The 20,128-nt window shown below is 43.9% G+C and overlaps 1 protein-coding gene across 17 annotated transcripts in view; it reads right to left on the minus strand.

Moving 5' to 3' along the window:
* Elf2 (E74 like ETS transcription factor 2) overlaps positions 1-20,128 on the minus strand; it is a 91,066-nt gene that overhangs the window by 39,290 nt on the left and 31,648 nt on the right. For 6 of the 17 annotated variants that reach the window (XM_076574052.1, XM_076574049.1, XM_042279031.2 and 3 more), the window contains one exon: positions 12,301-12,394. The exons of the other annotated variants lie outside the window; for them this stretch is intronic. The gene's annotated coding sequence lies outside the window, so the exon portion shown is untranslated. The remainder of the gene's footprint in view (positions 1-12,300; positions 12,395-20,128) is intronic. 17 annotated transcript variants of the gene reach the window in all.

The raw sequence follows: 20,128 nt of genomic DNA on the forward strand, positions 1-20,128 counted from the left end.
CCTTCTGCCTCAGCCTCCCAAGAACAGGCATTACAGCTTCACCTGGAGAAGTTGGTACTGAGGGAGGGAGGGTCCTAGAATCAATGCATCAAACAGTTAGGCAAGGTAGCACTTGCCTGTGATCCCACGCATGAGAAGGGAAAAGCCGGGAGGGTGAGGAGTTTAAATAATCCTCTACTACACTACAAGTCCAAGGTCAGCCCGAGCTACATGAGACTCTGTCTCAGAAAGAACAAAATGAGTGTTTAAAAGTTTCCCATCTGCTATTCTTGGCATCAAAGAACACCCATACAAGCACATAAGCGCCACCAGATGGCACCAAACCACAGCCAGACTTGGAATCATTTTGGCTGACTTAGAGCGACTTGTAGAACCCATCACACATCCACACGTTCCTCTCACTCGCTACTCCCAGTCACCTTCTCTGCACTTTTCTTACTCTACACAAAGGACCCAAGTCAGTTCACCAATTTACATTAAAAACACATTTCCAAAAAGCCAAACCCTTTCTCATGGTTGGAATTGTCGGAAAGTATTTACTGCCTCACGTATTATCCTAGTTGTTCTCGAAGCTGTAGGTGCTAGCCTATGATAAAAATGCCGAAACAAAGTGAAAGATGGAAACAATTTGTTCCAGAAAGTAAACAGCATATGTCGGGCTGAATAAATGGCTCTGCCATTAAGGGCAATCCCTGCTCTTCCAAAAAAACCCCACGTTGGTTCCCAGCACACACATCAGGTAGCTCACAACCATCTGCACCTCCAGCTCCAGGAGATTCCTTTCCATCTTCTGGCCTCCAAATTTAACGTGCACACATGAAGCTTACACTCATACACAAAACAAAAATAAATACTTTTAAAAAGGAACTAGCTCCAGACAGTGGTGGCACATGCCTTTAATCCCAGCACTCAGGCAGAGGCCAGCCTGATCTACAGAGCGAGTTCCAGGACAGCCAGAAATACACAGAGAAACCCTGTCACAAAAACAATAACAACAACAACAACAAAAAAAAAAAAAAAAAAAAAAAAAAAACCTAGCATATGTCAAGACCCAACAAAAGTTTTTAAAAACTTGTGTGTGTGTGTGTGTGTATGTGTGATATAATTTCATGAGTGTGAGTGGTTTTGCCCACATGTATGTCTGTCTATGCATCATCACTTCAAGCAGTGCCTGTGGAGGTCAGCAAAGGGTACTAGATGCCCTGGAACTGGAGTTAAGCTGTTTGAGCCACCATACAGGTGCTGAAAATCAAACCTGGGTCCTCTGGAAGAGCAGCCAGTGATCTTAACCACTGAGCCACCTCTCCAGCCCAACACCCAACACGGTTTGGGTTAACAGAAGCAGTTAAGAGTGTGTGTGTGTGTGTGTGTGTGTGTGTGTGTGTGTGTGTGTGTGTGTAGAGGAGGAATATGACACTATTTGTCAGTGTGATGCTTGAAGGTGTACTCTTGAGCTACTGACTCTCCAAGTTTAAATACCTGCTTCTAGACCTGGAAAATTATTTAGCCTGGTGTTCCTGTTATGTTCTTATGTTAATATATAAAACCCTCAGAACTATTCCTAGCAATATATTAATGAAAATTCGTGTGTTAGAAAGGGTTGTTCTTTATTTTTGTTGTTGCTTTTGGTTTTGCTTGCCTTTACTACTTAGAAGTATGTGAAAGGAGGTAAATTTCAGTGCCGGGAGCGCTCAAAGTCATCCCAGGCATAGCAACCCATGTCTATAATCCTAGCACTTGAAAGGCAGAAACCAAAGCAGGAGGGAATCTGCCCAAAAAAGGGGTGTGGGGGGAGTGGCTGGGATGCAGAATGCTCACACAGCATCTGCAAGGGCCTGAGCATGATTCCAGCACCGCAAAAATAATAATAATAATAATCTATTGAACTTCATCCTGTGTGCAATAGAACTGCCTTGAAAGATTTTTAAAGGCAGAAAAGGGAGAGGGAGGGAGAGAGACAGAGAGAGAAAGATGCAGAGAGAGAGAGAGAGAGAGAGAGAGAGAGAGAGAGAGAGAGAGAGAGAGAGAGAGAAGGACGGGAGAAGAAAAAGAGAAAGATGCAGAGATAAATTGTTTCCAACACACACACACACACACACACACACACAAAAAAAAAAAAAAAAAAAAAAACCGACATTTAGGAATGTTTATTCCATGTGGCTTGCTAGTTCCTCTGCCCCTAAGACCGTTAACTGTCAACCATATTCTCAATGATGAAATTTATTCTTTTTTTTTTCCTGAGACTTTTCCCCCCCTCTTTTATGTAGCTCTAAATGTCCTGGAACTTGTTTTTAGACCAGGGTAACCTCTAACTCACAGATATCCACCTGACTCTGTCTTCCAAACACTGGGATTAAAGGCATGCACCACCACCATGCCTGGCTTTGATGATGAAATGTAAATACAGCCTACATTAAGAATACCAGCATCTCAACTGTAAGGGGAATGGGAAAGGACACCTGTGCCTCCCTCCACTGCCTGAGAAGAGTGATCCTAGTTCACTTCAGTCTGTTTCTAGATGTTACCTCCAAAGATTTTCAGTTCCTTTTTTTGTTTGTTTGTTTGTTTTGGTTTTTTTTCAAGACAAGGTTTCTGCGTACTTTTGGAGCCTGTCCTGGAACTATCTCTGTAGACCAGGCTGGCCTCGAACTCACAGAGATCCGCCTGCCTCTGCCTCCCGAGTGCTAGGATTAAAGGCATGTGCCGCCGCCGCCGCCGCCGCCACCACCCAGCTTCAGTTCTTATATGATCTGATTTATGACAAGAAGCTTTGAAGTATGATGAACACACACGCCCCAAGATGCAGACTGCTTATCTTGTTTGTCACTGTAGCCTATGCCTTAAATAGTACGTGACAAATTGTAGGTGATCCACAGATGTTTACTAACCACTTTACACGTCTCTACTGTATGTTGGAAGGTGTGCCCATGCCACAGTGTGAGTGTGGACGTCAGAAGACAACTCTCAGGGGCGTTTCTTTCCTTCCACCATGTGAGTCCAGGGACCAAACTCCTAAACTTACATCTTCATCACTGAGCCCTGATTCAAGAACTAATTAAGGGTAACGATGCATCCTTTGAAGCACATTAGAGACTTTTACCCCCCTCGCCCAGTAACTATTGTAGTAATTAAAACAGTAAGAAACTACAGTGATCATTTGATTTTTAGCATAACAGCAGCTCTGGTTTCCCATAATGGTTCCCAGCAGTAAAGGGAGGCTACCAAAGAACATCCTGTGACCAACCACATTGGTATCACCTGCAGACTTATTAGACTGCAAACGGTCAAGTCAAACCACACACCCACTAAATTAAAAGCATGGACCACCAGATATAGTGGTGAGCAGCTGTAGCCCTATGTATTAGGAAGGCTGAGGCAGGAGGCTCATTGGACCTCAAAAGTTAGAAACCCGCCTAAGTAACAAACATAACAAGAGCTCATCTTGAAAAACAAATGAAACAAACTCTATCCCAGCAATCTGTATTTTTATAAGATTTATAATAAATAAGTAGAATTTATTTTCAAATAAATTCTACTGTATGCTCCGATTTGAAAAGCAACTGAGATAAAAGATGTCTTGTCACACAGATAGAACAAATCTCAAAACAATAATAACATATTAAATGAAACTGAAGACATGAAAAACTAGTACAAGAGTTTTGAGAGGTTGGTCCCTGCCCCAACTTAAAACAAAGTTGGGCTGGGAGCTGGGTGTTGTATGTAGTACTCTTCCTTAGATGCATGAGACCCTCAGTGCAATTCTGTGCAAGTACTGCACGGAAAAAGAAAAAGGAGGGAGGGGGAGGGGGAGGGAGGGGGAAGGAGGGAGGGAGGGAGGGAGGGAGGGAGGGAGGGAGGGAGGGAGGGAGGGAGGGAGGAGAAACAGGGGCTGGAAGATGATTCAGTGGGTAAAAAGGACCTGCCATACAGGCAGGCATGCCTCTCTGAGTCTGATCGGCCCCCAGCACCCATAGTAGGAGAGAGCTGACTCCTGGACTTTGCACACTGGCATCACGGCACGTGTGCTCACACATAGCTACCAGAGACACACAACAGTAATAAAGTACGGAAGGGCAGAGTGATGGTGCCTTAGGTAGGGGATAAAGATACATAACAGCAAGCCAGAGTTCGACCCTGGAACCCACATGGTGGAAGAAAAGAACTGATGCCTACAAGCTGTCCTCTATCCTTGACGATTAAACCATGGTGTACACACACACACACACACACACACACACACACACACACACACACTCATGCACACACGGTTGTGCGTAGACAAAAAACCTGGATCAGGCATCATAAAGCTGCATTTAATGTGTAATTAATATGTGGCACATTTAAACTTAGTACATACTACATTTTCAGTGTTTATTTTTATTTTACATCTGACACATTTTTAATAATTATTTTATGTGTGTGGGTATTCTGCCTGCATGTATGTCTGTGCACCACATGTGTGCAGTGCCCATGGATGCCAGAAGACAGCATTGGATGCCCTGGAACTGGAGTTACAAATAGTTGTCAGCCACCAAGTGGGTGCTGGGAAGGGCAGCCAGTGCCCTTAACCACTAGGCCATCTCTCCAGCCCCTACAGGCATATTTTAAATGACTTTCAGAACCCTGGGGTGTTATTAGGGGAAAGCAAATAGACACAGAGCGGAATACAGAGCAGTGGTTCTCAGCCTTCCTAATCCTGTGACCTTTAACACACTCCCTCTTGCTGTGCTGACCCCAACCATAACATTACTTTCTCTGCTACTTCCTAGCTGTATTTTTGCGACTGTTATGAGTTGTAATGTAAGTATGTTTTCCATGGTCTTAGGCTGAAAGGGTCATTCAACACCCTGTGAGGGTCGTGACCCACAGTGGGAAGCACTGGTACAGAGGAAGAGGGCATGATGGAAAGGTGAGTGGCAGTTAAATAACCAATGGGGCCATCAAGGTGGTTGGTAGCTAAAGCACCCAACACAAAGCCTGAGAACCTGAGTGGATCCCCACCCTGACCTACAGGATGAAAAGAGTCCGCTGTCCTCCACATGTGCACCATAGTGTGTGCATGTGCACACACCTATGAGCATATCAAAAAGAAATAAATGAAATAAAAAATTAAATACATGGATGAGAACAACCTGGCTGCTGTGGGGTAACGCTTTTGTACACTGGTTTAATAAAATACTGACTGGCCAGTAGCCAGGCAGGAAGTATAGGCAGGATAAGCAGACAAGGAGAATTCTGGGAGGAGGAAGGCTGAGTCAGGAGACACCAGTCCACCATCCGGGGTATGTAACGGCACACAGGTAAGGCCACGGAACATGTGGGCAACATATAGATTAACAGAATTGGGCTGAATTTAAATGTATGAGCTAGTCAGTGGTAGGCCTGAGCTAATGGCAGAGCAGTTTTAATACAAGTTTCTGAGTGATTATTTTATAAGTGGCTACAGGGTCCATGGGGCTGGGCAGGACTAGAGAAAACTTCAGCTACACCTGGCTTCTAAATGAAGTTTACCATGTCGAATTTTAAACTCAAGCGTAACTCATGGTATTTTTACAGTATTTGTGACTTCTTGACCAATAATAAATGTACATTTTCACACTATGCTGCATTTGTTATTGATATCCCAACGCAGAAGTTACAGTCAGCATTACTTTGTAATGAGGGCAATAAAGCCAACCTTCCCAGGCTTGACTGTGCTAACAGAGAAGCGCATGCCCTGACACCACAATGGAGAAGGCCGGCAACTCACCTCAGCATATGGGCTGCCTCTGCGATGCTAGGTATTTAGATTTGAAAACAATCTAAAAGAAGATTCAGAGGCTTCACCCTATGGCCAACAAGCTCCACACAAGAAGACTGCACCCCTCACAGATGTTAAGCAGAGTGCCAACAGTCCCGGGAAGCGCTCCTTTACCAACCTGAAGAAACATTTGCACAGAGACACTCACAGATGCTCCCAACCCACCTCTTAGCAACCCGACCACCTAACCAGATATTGGGTTTTAAAAGAGTGTGTTAAAAACAAAACACAACATTAAGCATATTAGTAACTACCTGATAGTTGACAGCTGTAAATGAAGAGAGAAACATTGTTACCATTCCACTGGGAGCTTTTACATTTTGGAGGATTTCAATAAGAGCATCTTTCAACAACGAAGCAGAGTTATGTAGTGGGTAGCTGTTCCAGCTTTGACCTGGAAGTACTACCCCCACGAGGCTTCGGTAACTGTCACGCCTACAAGGCAGGGCTGAGACAGGAACCCTTAAGACCTGAGATCTGGATGTGCAGGTTCTCTTGGTTCCTGGATCCTGGAGGTAGATTGAGCAGAGTTTTCCAGGGAACACCGCCAGACTGCGCTTCACCTTTCCCAGACCCTGTTACCTATCCCTTCACTTGTGAGTTACCCCACAAAATAAACCTCCCTTTTAACTACATGGAGTTACCTTAATACTACAATCAATAGAGTTCTAAGTTCCTTATTCTTCTTTTCAGAACCACTGTGTATTTTAAATTTAGAAATCTATGAATGTTAGAAAGTTAATATATACCATTATGATTTGGATCTGAAATGTCCCACACAGATTCTTATGCTGGATGCTTAGTCCACAGATGCTAAGTAGAACTGTTCTTGGAAAGTTCTGGAAACTTTAGCTTGGTAGTAATTTTTTCTTTCTTTTTAGGTCCCCTCCCCCTTTTTTTTCCTTTTCTTTTCTGGTGCCTTGCTTAGTTTTATTAAGATACTCTTACTATGTAGCCCTGGCTAACCTGGAACTCAGAGACCCACCAGCTTCTGCCTCCCAAGTGCTGGTATTAAAGACATGTACCTCAACACCATCACTCTGTTTAGATTTTTGAAGCAGGATCTTGCTCAGGCTGACCTCAAACTTGCAATCCTCCTGCCTCAGCCTCTCAACTGGTGGGATTCCAGGAATGTATCATTATACAGTTCATTTTGGAAACTTTAGGAGGTGGGACCTAGCTGGGGGAACTAAGTCATTGGGGATGGGATCTTCCTGGTATCTTGTTCCTGTCTCTGCTTCCTGTCATGATCCTGCCTCCACAATGTTTTTCCTCCACAGATGGAGCCAAGCAACATGTCAGCTTAATGGCATTCAATTTTAAACTGTTTTATAGCAATCTACTGAAAAAGAATAAATGCTCAGGTCCCAAAGCAATGTTCTACAACAAACAGAAGGAGGCCATCACAGGGTCCAAAAACTCCAGTCTGGTGAGTCCTGTGATAGCCAGATTGAGCTATGTAGCCAAGACCCTGACTCAAAATTACATACACAACATACAAACACACATATAAAAAATAAAATAAAAATAATTCAAGGAATTCTAAAGACTAATAAGCATTCCCCAAAACATCAGGGCAAGGTCCGAGAGAGAAAAGAGGCAGAGCAAATACAGAGGGAACAGAGTGAAACGGCCCTGTAAACAAGCTCGGGTTTATTAACAGGTGAGTGTCTGTGGGCAGACACAGTGAGAGGCCACAGAAGTGAGACCTGCCTGCTTCAGGAAGGTCCCAAGACTCACCAATGAGTAGGGTGGGCTATTCACACTCAATCTGAACATTTTAATAAACATGACCGGGTCAAACAGGTAGGCACACCTCACACCCCAGGACCGGTAGCCATTTCAGCAACACTGACGTAATGGCTGAAGAGGGAAGCATCACAGCTACTCTTCTTTATTTAAAGACAAGCATGATGGGAACCATCTGCCATGGGTGCTGTTGCCCCACTGCAAAAGCCAACGGCATTTAGGGAAGTGCCTAAATCACTTCCTACTGCTGTAATAAGACAGTGTGACCTAGGCAACTTATTAAAAAAGCATTTATTTGAAGTGTCTGGTTTCAGAGAGTTGGAGTTCATAGCCATCATGGTGGCAGGCAGGCAGGCATGGCACTGGAATAGCTGAGCACTCAAATCTTGAGACAGAACCACAAGGCAGACAGACTCAGAATGGTGGCAGTTCCTTTGAAACCTCAAAGCATCACCAGTGACACACCTTCTCCAAGGCCACACCTCCTAACCCTTCCCAAGCAGTTCCACCAACTGGGTACCAAGTATTCAAATATATGAGCCTATGGAGGTCTTTTTCATTCAAACCACCACAGGAAGCATCCTAAACAAGCCTTGCACATACAGGCAAGAACACTACCACGGAGCTACATCTGCCACTAATACTGTTATTTTTTTCTAGTGAGCACTCATGCTTCATTTGGAGGCCAGTATCTGTTATGAGCAAAGACAGACATATGTAAGTCAGATGCCAATGACATCTGCATATGCCAGAAAATAAAACTAACATGAAGTGAAAGCCTGGATACTAGGATAATTGACCCTTCACAAACATAGAACAGTGTTCTAGCTGGGAGAAAAAACAAATACACACACAGCCATGCTTACTCACACTTCTACAGTGGTGAGATGTCACAATTCCCTGTTCATTTTGGTCTGCCCTGCTTCAAGTCTATAATTTTTATCACATATATCTAAGTCCCTATATAAAAGAAGTGATACAATAAATGTACCACTTTCACATTAGCCAAGTAAGTGATACTAGGTGTCTCACTCAGTTTCCTATATTTTTTAGTAAACACGGTTCTTAATATGCATGTATGTTGCTTAGCATACATCTAATCAGTTACTTCAAGCTGATGCATATACGGTTATTTTAATAAATCATGGTTTTTCCACCACTAAGAAATTGCTATTGAACTAAAAGCTTATTTCTTTTTGGCAACTAAAATGGCCATGTAAAATCTCACATTAGTGCTGAGACTCCACCCCACAGTTACCATGAGAACCACAGAACAAGAGTGGACGGAGGAGGGGGGATCACCAGACTGGGTGGGTAACTCACAAGCATGCCAGGGTTTACTAATTCCACAGCAAGTCAGTGGGCACTTGTTGATAATTTTGCCCATGTTTAAGTATTGTATGCTACATTTTTTAAAAACTCCACCCCATATTTTTGCATACATTTAATTGTACAGGCAGGCCCTTCAGCACAGCCTTTCCATATATAATTGTGCTTACTTCATGCAGTATGCCACAAGGCCCAGAACACTGACTCTCCATGATGAAGATGAAAGTCAGTGAAAATGTCAACGCGTGGTTATTTGTATAAAGTGCTAAAACATATGAAAAGCATCTCAAGGTAACTTTTATATTTACAGATATCAGAACCAAAAGATTAACTTAGGCTTCCTAGCCCAAATGATTAAAATAATGTTCCTATTATGTAACAGAGGCCACCAGCCCTACATAATCCTGCCAATTCAACAAACAGACTAGCATTCAATCAGGCCGGATGCTGTGTCTCCCCCAGGTCACAGTAAGACCAACACTCAGCAGTGTGCAAGGAGAACAGATGAGGGGCAGTGGTTCAATCAGGCCGGATGCCGTGTCTCACCCAGGGCCACAGGAAGACTACACTCAGCAGTGTGCAAGGAGAACAGATGAGGGCAGTGGTTCCTCCTCGGCATCAGCCCTGTACAGAGCCCTGTACCCACCTTCTTCACTCCAAAGACAAGGATACCTAGCCAACCATCCATCTTAGCTGCTACCACGCTCACGGTCCTACAAGGGTAGCCCAAATCTGCAGAGGCGGAAGACTTAGGGAGGTGCTTCTTTGTCTTACTCTCTTTTCATTGACAGTACTCAAGATTTTGCAAAAACTAAATCTGTGTTGTTTAATTGGCTTAAAACTTACAGGCAGTTCTCTCTTTCCCTCTAGTGAAGCTCAGCACTTGGCTATGAAGCTTTAAAAGCCCTCTACTCCCCTTTCTCCCCACACTGAATCGCCTTCTGCAACTCAGAGAAGGCACGCCCCTCCAGGCCTTGCCATTTCTACCCGGCTGCTACTCCAAACCCTTCCTTCACAAATCACTTTCCCGGGCAGGCGGTCTCTGACCTGCCTGCAGTTCCCACATTTATATCGCCATGAGCCACACTAACTTGTTCAATCTTTTCTGCAGAGCTGAGGGCCCAGTGAGGGCAGAGGCTCTGTCTGCCACATGGAAAGTCGTTCTGAGCTGGCCCACAGCGAGTCCTCAGGCATGTGGGCAAATGGCTAAATGGAGCTGCCTACAGGTATGTTTTGATAAAGTCTCCTCGGTCACCCAGGACTCTGCAGCTGGTCCTCCTGGGCATCGTCTAAGGCTGTGAGTTTGCTGGCCGCACAGAAGACGAAAGGGAAATACGGGCTTCAAAGTATGAACGATGCTAAGATTGAAAGTTCATAAAACTGCCTTGTATTAGGACTTCCGTGAAACAGCAGATTTTAGCTTTGAGCTTTCCTTGTCACGAAAAGGCGTGTCTGAGACGACAGCTGTATTAGTCTACTCCAATACAGTAACCGTTTCCCAACCCAGTGTATGGATTTCATAGCATCAGGCTGTAAACTCCAAACATAGGCAATAAATTTTAGAGTGCAGGTAATTCAAATTAAAGCCTCTCTTCAATCAAATGAATAAAATTTGTAATCAACAGCCATACTATTTTATAGTAAAATTTGAAGTGTTTTTAACAGTTTTATCTTTACTAACATCTTTGTGTATGATGTGTGTATATCCCAATGTGTATGACATGATGTATGTACGTAGGCACATTCATGGGTGTGCATGAGTACCAGAGTGTGTGTTCAGTCAGAAGACAACTTCGGGGGTGGTCCTCACCTTCCATCTTGTTTCTGAGACAGAATCTCGGCTGTTTTACTATCGCATGAATCATCTCTCCAGACCCCTTAACTGGTTTCTTTTTTTAAAAAACTAAAAAAAAAATTCTTGTGTACAAAAGAATTAATATAGCTTCTGAAACAAACAACAAAAATTATTTTCTAGTGACCTGTTTTCTAACATACTTTTCATTCTTCCTCTATATTACAGTTGTTTATATAAACAGTACTGAAAATAACTCCTTTTCACTTCTGCTCATCAGTTGGCGGAGCCATCACTTGGGCCAGTTTTCCCTGATGTGTATCTGTATGTGTATGCACTTGTACTTGGGTACCACACAGGCCAGAACTAAGGCTTTAGGCAATCTGGAGCTACAGTTACAGATGGTTGTGAGCACCGGGATGTGGGTGCTGGGAACCCAGTTGAGGTCCTTGGCAAGAGCAGCAAGCGCTCTGACCACAGACCATTTCTCCGGCCCACCTGTATTGTTTCTAAGGTAGTGTCTGAGGACACAACTCACGGTGGCCTTGAGCTCACAGTCCTGCCTCAGCCTCACACGTGCTGGGATCACAGGCATGAGCCATACACTCAGCAAATGTTTTGGGTTTTAGGATCCTGTCTTAAAAGACAGTGAAGAAGTCTGAAAGGTGAATGAGCACACATAACGACCTCCACACTGCAGCTGGCCCCTGTTGTTCATAAACTGGACATTTTAATGTCTAATTCCAAGTAAATGGGAATTGGGGGTTTGCGGAAGATTCATAATTAGAACATATTATAATTTCATTAATTCTAAGGTGCAGTTTTTCACATTCGACATCTCTGAAATTGGGATGTGTCTTATAATTGACGATCTCTTACTGTGTGTAATTAGAAGCATCTTTCTCCTACCCTGGAATAAAAGTTATAGTTTTTAACCACTGATGGCCTCAGGCTAAATGAAACTTAGATATTAAAATATTAAAAGACATTCTCCAATAATGCTTTCTAGATCTTTTAGTCACAGTACAATTATAATTCAGTTATTCCAGAAAGAAAACTCAATTAACTTTGAGGTTCATGTTTTGCCATTTCTATGACCAACCCCAAGAAAACAGACAATGAAAAGAAAACATTTTTAAAAGGTTTAGAAAACAGCCGGGCGGTGGTGGCGCACGCCTTTAATCCCAGCACTCGGGAGGCAGAGGCAGGCGGATCTTTGTGAGTTCGAGGCCAGCCTGGGCTACCAAGTGAGTTCCAGGAAAGGCGCAAAGCTACACAGAGAAACCCTGTCTCGAAAAAACAAAAAAAAAAAAAAAAAAAAAAAAGGTTTAGAAAACATCTGTATTGGAAGAGGGAACAGAAGGTAAAGGAGAAGATGTCGTGAGTGCAGCTTCAAGTCATCCCAGGCTCAGGCAACCCTGGAGCTTTCCCCGAAGACGGAGGAGGAATTACCAGGGCAGGGGAGGGGACGACTTGGGTAGCAAACTGCTCTGGTGAAGATACTACTTTATGATTTCTTCTTAAGGAGGAGTCTGCCATTCTTTAAATAAAAATATGACACAGGTAGATGAAAGAACTGTAACAAAATATAGCACCATAAACATTCTTAATAAATGAAAAGCCAACCTACCAGCACTGTCTTCTCCTGGCTCACTGTCACCTTCCGGTGATCCTACGACTGGGCCTTTTCAGGTCCCCATTTCTCAAGTCGATCTTCTACCTCCCTGTGGCAACAATATTTTCTAATTAAAAGAGTTCTTTTGTGCCACAGGGAGGATTTCTGATGGTTTAACAAATACAGAAGTTATCACAGCTCATCAGAAAGTCAGACTCGTCCTGAGTCTTCAAGACACAAATCCAGCTTCTGATATCTCAATAGAGAAATCTGACTTTATTTTTTCAAACTGTGTTTAAAAATCTCAACTTTCATTTATTAAAAAGTAACCATTGCTCTCTTATTGAATTATATAACTTTAAACTAACCTTTCAATACAATTTTTTTGTTGCTCACTAAAACAGTTTTAAATATTTTTTACATTTTATTTATTGTCCACTGTGAGTGTGTATGTATTTGGGCACTCACGTGCCAGGACAAGTGACTGGAAATCAGAGGCTAACCTTCCAGAGTTATCCTCTCAGCCCACCATGTGGGTCCCAAGGGTCAAATCAGGTCGTCAGGCCTGTGGTGGCAAGCACTTTTACCCACTGAGCCATGGTGGCAGCCATCACCACACAAGTTTTACATTGTCTTGGTAATTAAGTACAAGGATAAACTTTCATGCTTCGGTGGCTGCAAAGTCATGCCATGACTCCTCAGCGGAGAGATGCGAGAATCTTAGGGACCGAAGATGGACACACCTATCTGTGATGCAGTCTAAGAACGACCAAAAGAAAATGACAAGACAGCTCCGAGAATGAGCACGGCACCACAGGCCAGCTACCCAGCTGCTTGGAAGGCTGGGGCGGACTAACAGCTCGAGCCCATGGTTTAGGGCCAACCTGGGCAGCGTGTAAGGCTTGTATCAAATAATAATACTAGTTTTAAAAGATTAAAACATGTTCAATACCAAATTTGTGTTATTTGGATTTTTAAAAGTAGAATCATGTCTCAGTGATAGTGATGACTTTCAGTTTGTTTATTCTTTATAATACTTCCCATCATATATTGCTTTTATTGTTAGAAAAAAAATCAAACTTAAGTATATTCAAAAATTATTAAAATCAACAGTCTATGAAATAACTCATCTATATGTGACATTAAAGACTTGCTATAATCCTTTATATATGACCATGTTCAGGTATTTTTGGATGACTTTCAAAATTCTGAGTAATATTAGGTTATTCAATGAAGAAATGCAGAAGATTTCATATAAATGACATCCTTTCCTCTCTTCCTTTCTTTCCTTCATTTGTTCATCTGAAACTGGGTCTGGCTCCATGTAGCCCAGGCTGGACTCGCACCATCCTCCTGACTCAGCTTCCCATGTACTGAGATTGCAGGCATGTGTCACCACACCTGAACATAAAATGGTTCTTGATTAACTAAAATAGTAACTTCAAATTCCATTGGTCTGGTTTGTATTTCCACACTACCTATCTATCACACGTTCAACACAAAAGGAAACACACACTCAATTTTAAAGTTCCTTTTATCCTCACTGCAAAGAAAAAGGGCACATGTGAGAACAACATAAGAAAGCAACTAAATTCAGACAGAAACTGGAAGATCAGAAGAGTGTCTACTGCTGGCCGTAATAGCTGGAGAAAGTCTCTGGTACCTGGGCCTATAGCAAACAGTGCTGAGTATATTACAGATGAGGGAATGGAGAGGAAGCTCAGTGCATTTTGAAAAGTCCTTGTGAAAGGCAGGAAAAAAAGAGCTGGGAGAGTAGTTTCCACAGGTAAGGCCAGATCATGAAGGACCTACTTCTGGACGGCTCAAACGCCACTGAGCTTGCCAGAAGAGTGGCCTTTGAAACCTAGCAACCAAAGAGCTGACAAGTACAGTGAGCAGTAGACTGACAGACACAGTGAGCTGTGGACTGACTGACTGACACAGTGAGCTGTGGACTGACTGACAGACACAGTGAGCTGTGGACTGACTGACAGACACAGTGAGCTGTGGACTGACTGACAGACACAGTAAGCTGTGGACTGACTGGCACAGTGAGCTGTGGACTGACTGACTGACACAGTGAGCTGTGGACTGACTGACAGACACAGTGAGCTGTGGACTGACTGACACAGTGAGCTGTGGACTGACTGACACAGTGAGCTGTGGACTGACTGACAGACACAGTGAGCTGTGGACTGACTGGCACAGTGAGCTGTGGACTGACTGACACAGTGAGCTGTGGACTGACTGACAGACACAGTGAGCTGTGGACTGACTGACAGACACAGTGAGCTGTGGACTGACTGACTGACACAGTGAGCTGTGGACTGACTGACAGACACAGTGAGCTGTGGACTGACTGACAGACACAGTGAGCTGTGGACTGACTGACAGACACAGTGAGCTGTGGACTGACAGACACAGTGAGCTGTGGACTGACTGACTGACACAGTGAGCTGTGGACTGACTGACTGACACAGTGAGCTGTGGACTGACAGACACAGTGAGCTGTGGACTGACTGACAGACACAGTGAGCTGTGGACTGACTGACAGACACAGTGAGCTGTGGACTGACTGACAGACACAGTGAGCTGTGGACTGACTGACAGACACAGTGAGCTGTGGACTGACTGACTGACACAGTGAGCTGTGGACTGACAGACACAGTGAGCTGTGGACTGACTGACTGACACAGTGAGCTGTGGACTGACTGACAGACACAGTGAGCTGTGGACTGACTGACAGACACAGTGAGCTGTGGACTGACTGACAGACACAGTGAGCTGTGGACTGACTGACAGACACAGTGAGCTGTGGACTGACAGACACAGTGAGCTGTGGACTGACTGACTGACACAGTGAGCTGTGGACTGACTGACAGACACAGTGAGCTGTGGACTGACTGACTGACACAGTGAGCTGTGGACTGACAGACACAGTGAGCTGTGGACTGACTGACTGACACAGTGAGCTGTGGACTGACAGACACAGTGAGCTGTGGACTGACTGACAGACACAGTGAGCTGTGGACTGACTGACAGACACAGTGAGCTGTGGACTGACTGACTGACACAGTGAGCTGTGGACTGACTGACAGACACAGTGAGCTGTGGACTGACTGACAGACACAGTGAGCTGTGGACTGACAGACACAGTGAGCTGTGGACTGACTGACAGACACAGTGAGCTGTGGACTGACTGACAGACACAGTGAGCTGTGGACTGACTGACAGACACAGTGAGCTATGGACTGACTGACAGACACAGTGAGCTGAGGAAGAAGGACAAGGAAAAAATGCTTGCTGTGTGTTTGCTGTGATTTGTTTTTTCCTTTTTTCACATGGAAAGGAAATGAAAACACAACAGACGTAAACAGATTTAAATGTTCTGACTTAATGCACTACAGACTGTCAAACTTGGAAGCCTACAGAAAGCTACTGATGAAGTCAAGGGAAGACTTGCTCAAGAACTGTACTTTAAGTATGTCTTTCATGATGTTCTGACAACCTTGGATAAACACTGAAAAGTGGAAATATTGCCAAGTAAGTGCCATGGAGAACCACTGAAGGCAGACCCAGCCAAACGAAGGCAATCCTCTTTGCTGCCACACAAAGATACCTGAAAGGCTAAAAGGACAAAGTGAAACTCAGTCACCCAGGATGCTCTCTCAGATTTGCTTTTACAATTCTTCATGCTTTTCAAAATACAAACATTTCTAAAACTAACTGTAATCTGTATCATTTTCTAACCCAGCACAAATGCAGCCATGAAAACCCGCCCCCATAGGGCCATTCTCCAATCCCTTTTCCCCAGGTCTAGGTGTAGCTTATTTCCACAGCATCAAATGAGGAAGACTCCCAGATCTGCCTCTTCCCTGCTGTTACTGTGCTGCAGGTAGACCCAGCAGCTTCTATCTGGCCCTCACTCTTCCCACCCTACTGTCCATCCCAGGAGAGTTGCCTCATCAGCAGGGCTCACATAGCTTCAGACCAGCTTGTTCAATGAAGAGGCTGGGCAGGGGACCAGAGGAGGAGACTGGGGACCGAATCCCTGGCTCCTTCACTATGGCACTGCCATCCAGCCAGGTGCATCCTTTGACCAAGGTCCCAGGTTTTCCCAAGGTGATTCCTTTTCCAGGGCAACTGCTTCCCATCTGAGCAGCTGAGCAGTCCCTCCTCTGAGCTCTGGAGCCAAGAATAGAAACAGCTCTGTTGTAGAGTGCTGGAACACTGCCCCACCCCCACCCCCACACTGTGCTTACTTTCCTTGACTATGACTTCCCACAAATTAGCCTAATTTGAGTATGCCATTTCCTTTGACGGAACCCCGATAACTCCTCTATGCATCTGTAAATATCTAAATATTCCTTCTTGGATACTTTATTTCAACTCACAATCAATGTGACTATTAACAAAATCATCGCTTCTCAAGACAGTCTTTCCTTCCACAAATCTCTACGGGGTGTCACTGTCTCTTATTATCACAGGGTGAGGACAGTTTTCATGAGCATGCCCCTCCCCTGTCTCCAGGTTAGACTGACTGACATGGGAAGATGCTTATGTACCCCTCTGTTCCTACGGCCATTACGTGAATATTTCCTAAGTCACGGTTCACGTCACAAAGCCAGTCTAACTGCCCTCTTGTCCCCACCACTGCTATTTAGATTGCATTTGTTTATTTACGGATTCTACTTGAGATTGAACATAAGCCTTGCATACTGGGTAAGCACTTTCTAGAACCCATCCTCTACCCAGAGATGCCCGGTTCACAGCAGTGCCTCCTCCAGAAAAGCCTCGAAGTCCTGTGCCTGTTTTATCTGCTTAATTCTAACTCTTGACATTCAATAACATTTATTTCCTATCTATATGTCTAATGTGAACATTAAGAACTATACTGTCGAACCTCTGTAGAGAATCCACTAAACTCCTGGCTCTCATCACACCCGTCAGCAGGCCCCGTGCTGGGGAAGTGCTCGGCCCGTGAGTTATTTCAGGCCTCCAGAGACAAGCTCAGCCTCCACAGCTTACTGCTGCTCTGAAAGGTGCTCTGGGATTACTAACCTGAAGCATCCTCACAGCAACTTCTTAGTGCGTTACATGAATGCACCTCTTGAAAGTTTTACAGAACCTAGTGTTTCCCACAACATTTAAGAGGATGTTAGTTCACCCCTAAGCTCTGAGAGGAAAATGTAGACTTCTAGAAGAAAGATAAGCAAAATAGACTGACGATAGCTACTGTCAAACTGAGAATCCTTGTCACTTCACAGCGAGGGTCGTGTTTCTGGCATGGATGTGTGTGGGTATAGAGAACTAAAAGAAGAAAAACTTCAATGTGACCTCCAGAGCTTATAGAACAAGTTAAACTATTATTTTAGGCTGATAAAACAGTATAAGCCAGGTGTAGTAGCGCACACCTTAATCATAACACTCGGGAGGCAGAAGCAGGCAGATCTCTGACTTCAAGGCCAAGTGGTCTACATACCAAATTCCAGGACAGCCAAGGCTACACAGAGAGACCGTCTCAAGAAAACAAAAAGCCTCTCTCTTACACACACACACACACACACACACACACACACACACACACACACACACACACCATAGTTTAAAGGAAGTCTAGGAAATATTTCCTAAACTTCTACAAGGAAATCCTATTGTATATATATATTTTTTTAATTTCATGTGTTCGTGATGTGTATGTGCATGCGTTAACATGCCAGGATGCACATCTGGAAGTCAGAGGACAACTGTGTGGAGCCAGTTCTTTCCTGCCAAAGCAACAGAGGTCCTGTTGCCAGGTCGCCAGGCTTGCAAGGAAGCCCCAATAACCACTGAGCCTTCTCAACAGCCCTTACTCAACAGTCTTCATTCCCTCAATGCACCAAAGAAAAACTGAGACCTTGTATTCCTTTCCGCTTCTTCTCAGTTTCCTTCTAAACCTCTTTTTAAACAAGTTTAGAATTTCAGTTACAAACTTTTAACATCACAAGGAATGACCTTCCCATTCTAACCCATTACAGAATGGAAACACAGACCCAGCTAAGCATTGGCAACCCTTACTCGCCTGTACATTCTAAATATCAGTAGGAAATCCACTTAAAGTGTGTGACTCGATAAAAAAAACAAAATTAAGCTCAGATTTGCTCACATAACTATTTGAAGGAGTGTGGTGGGTGCATAAAACAAAAGCTAGCCTACGGCTATCAATTATTCTTGTAAAGTCATTAAATTCATGGCCAAGAATGGAACTAAACATGTAAAGTCCAGAGGTACTTTTTACCATTTTAGAATAATGTAAGTGATTTGTCTAACTACTGCTTAAGAAAAATCAGTCTGAAGAATAGTATTGAGAGTAGGTATGGTAGAGCATGTGGGTCATCCCAGCTCTCAGGAGGCAGAAGCAAGAAGGCAGTACCAAGTTCAAGGCCTGCCAAGGGTCTCAGAGAGACTCTCAAAATAAAATAGTATTAAATATTAAAAAAAAACCACTTGTCAAAAACAATTACAATATCGGATTACAATGGTATAACGGAATCATGACAATACAAAAGTAACTGGCTTTTCTCCGCATGGGTCATAGTAGGCCCAGGCTGGCCTCAAACCCACAGCCTCCGGAGGCTCAGGCTCTGGAGTAGTCCAGTTATACCTCTGTGCCACACCCAGCTCCAGTCCTCCTTTTTAATATCACAATCCACATCTCTGTCCTGTGAATGGAATCACTCTCGATTCCTTAACTGGGTTACATTCATTTCTTATTCCAATTGTTCTACATGAGTTAATTGAAATTAGTGAATTTCTCATCAATTAGACAACACCATTCGTCAACCTGCTCTGGTATTCTAATACACTATACACCCTAAAGTATCTACTTATGCAAATCCCGCACTGCTGTTTTCATTTAAGTTTTCAACTTGATGCCAAAACCAATCATTTTTGGTTGTTTTTTGTTTTGTTCCATTTTGTTGTTTTTTCTTTTGAGACAGGATCTCTCTCTGTAGCCCTGGATGGCCTGCAATTTGATATGTAGACCAGGCTGGCCTCAAACTCAAAGATCCGCCTGCCTCGGACCCCCAAGTGCTGGGATTAAAGGTGTGCACCACCATGCCTACCCCCAAAACCATCTAGAAATTTCAAACAAGTTCTCCTTCTGTGCTTTCAGCTTAAGCGATCATGATTTTTAGTGGACAGCTGCTGTTTTATCTGGCTGTAGTGGCATAATCACTACAATATCTACTGCCAACTGTCATTGTATTTAGTACTTTTACTTCTTTAACCTCAAGAGGAAAACTCAGGTCTAGAGAGATGGCGGTGTGCTGCCTCCTCTTCCAGAAGACTCAGGGAAGTCCCAACACTCACATAGCAGCTCACAACTATCTGTAACGTGGGCATCCATCAGACCCAAGGCATCCAATGCCCTCCTCTGGCCCCTGTGGGCACCAAGCGCACATGTGTAGCACAAACATACATTCAGGCAAAGCACCCCTACATATACAATTAAATAATAATAACTTTTTTTAAAAAAAATGAAAGCCATCCCTGAACTTCGGCCTTCAGCCTAGAAAACTCACATGAAGGAGCAGAGCTCCCGACTAGAAGAAGGCACTACTCCAGACCACGGTCATGAAGTCGGACAAAGCAAGGCGCTCTTCACCTGAGCTCTGCTGGCACATCATCTTGTTTGGAAAAGCAAGGCAGCTTCTAATCTCTAACTCAATAAAGAGATGAAACTGAAGAACCAAGTGAGTCTGGAAGCTAGCAACACTTAGAAGACGTCACTGGGCCTCACAGAACCGAAAGACACCAAACCCCCAAAAACACAGTTGGCAGAGTCTGCAAAATGTGT

This window comes from Peromyscus maniculatus, chromosome 6 (genome assembly GCF_049852395.1).
Source record: "Peromyscus maniculatus bairdii isolate BWxNUB_F1_BW_parent chromosome 6, HU_Pman_BW_mat_3.1, whole genome shotgun sequence".
Classification (NCBI taxonomy): Eukaryota; Metazoa; Chordata; class Mammalia; order Rodentia; family Cricetidae; genus Peromyscus; species Peromyscus maniculatus.